The sequence below is a fragment of the Gastrolobium bilobum genome, unplaced genomic scaffold (genome assembly GCF_033153095.1).
Source record: "Gastrolobium bilobum isolate Gb01-03AN ecotype WA unplaced genomic scaffold, APGP_CSIRO_Gbil_v1 utg73972, whole genome shotgun sequence".
Classification (NCBI taxonomy): Eukaryota; Viridiplantae; Streptophyta; class Magnoliopsida; order Fabales; family Fabaceae; genus Gastrolobium; species Gastrolobium bilobum.
This window is the reverse complement of record NW_026895437.1, coordinates 141,230-142,823: the sequence shown is the minus strand read 5'-3', so window position 1 is coordinate 142,823 and position 1,594 is coordinate 141,230. Positions and strand designations below refer to the sequence as shown.

The following is a 1,594-nucleotide window of genomic DNA, read 5'->3' as shown; positions in this document are numbered from 1 at the left end:
TTGCCAAAATTTTCTGCATAACACACCAATGCAGTGGATGGGCAGTCTGTTGAGTCATGAAGGTCACCACAGGCTGAGCATGGTTCTGTTTCAGTTGCTGTGAGTTGTAAGACTTCCATCCTTGGTGCTGCTTGGTCAGCTCTCAGGTTCTTCACTTCATTCATGAGTGATGCCAGCTGGGCTTCCATGGCTGTTTGTTTATCCAGTTCTAGCATGCCTGGCTTCCTCACTGGGCTCACTCTGTCTATTGGCCATTGGAGACATCTTTCAGCAGTCCCTTCTATGATTTCGTACCTTGATTCAAGTGTTCCTGTAAAGAAATATCCTCCTGCAGCAAAATCTAAGTGAGATTGAGAAGTATGGTCAAGTCCCTTATAGAAAGATTGTAACACTCCCCAACTCTCTACCCCATGGTTTGGACATTTTCTTATGATGTCCTTGTATCTCTCCCATGCTTCATAGAGATTTTCTCCATAAAACATTCTGAAGTTAGAGATTTCAGCTCTAACATAAGCTTGTCGAGACATTGGGAGAAACCTCTCTATGAACTTGTTAGAGAGTTCTTCCCATGTGTGGATTGATCCAGGGGTGAGAGTTTTTATCCATGTTTTAGCTTTTGAGCCCAAAGAGTGAAGGAACAACCTCATTCTCATGCTCTCCTCTGTTACACCCCCAGCTTTAAAATTATCACAAATATCTTGGAATGTTGTGAGGTGTGTGTAAGAATCTTCTGCAGGGAGTCCATTGAAGACCCCTGCTTCCCTAATCATGTGGAACATGATAGGTTTTAGTTCGAAATTTGGTGCTACAGGGGGAAGGATTACTCCCCTATCTGGTTTGTTCCTGAAAGGAGCAGCCAAGGTTCTGAAGTTCTGTTCAGGGGGAACCTCTTCATTGTTATTATTGTGATCAACCATGTTTTCAGGAAATTCTTCCCTAAGGTTCCTTCTTCTCCTATGGAGTGTACGTTCTGTCTCAGGATCAAAGAGAAACTCAGGTACTTCAATGGAGTGGTCAGAGTCTGTTTCAAACTCTTCACTCATAAACCAATAGCACAGGGTATATATATGCACAACAGATTCAGTGATAAAGAGAAGAAAATATAAAAGTAAAGTTAGATATACAATATATGTGTTAGAAAACAATGATAAGAACAACAGTTAGTGTTTCTATCCCCGACAACGGCGCCAAAAACTTGTTGGGTGGTTTGCTGATGGTTGGAAAATATAAGTTCTGATAGGGGACGTTCCTCTATTCTTGCAGAACACAGATTTGTCCCTTAGTTCCAACCCAAGTGCGCAAGTGCACACATCAAGTAATAAAGGGAGTATTAATGCCCAAATTATCGTTCCCACGAGGATAGAGTGTTAATTATTGTTTTATCACTGTTTATAAAAAGTGAAAATGAGAAGAAAAGTTAGTAAATGAACTGTCTGGTCAAACGTTTCCTACTGTCTTGACAATGTTCCTCAGGAACAATAGGTTTAATCTGATGGCAAACAGTTGCTCGCTGCGTTATGTATGTGATCCTTCCTGTTTAGAAGAAGGTGAGATAATAATCATTGGAGCTTTCATAAGTACTAAATGAAATAAA

At 40.7% G+C, this 1,594-nt stretch overlaps 1 non-coding gene across 1 annotated transcript; it reads left to right on the top strand.

Annotated features, from left to right (window-relative positions):
• Positions 1–405: 405 nt before the first annotated feature.
• On the top strand, positions 406–511 carry LOC133311233 (small nucleolar RNA R71). The gene has a single exon (XR_009751532.1). It is a non-coding gene; the product is annotated as a small nucleolar RNA R71 (small nucleolar RNA).
• Positions 512–1,594: the final 1,083 nt, after the last annotated feature.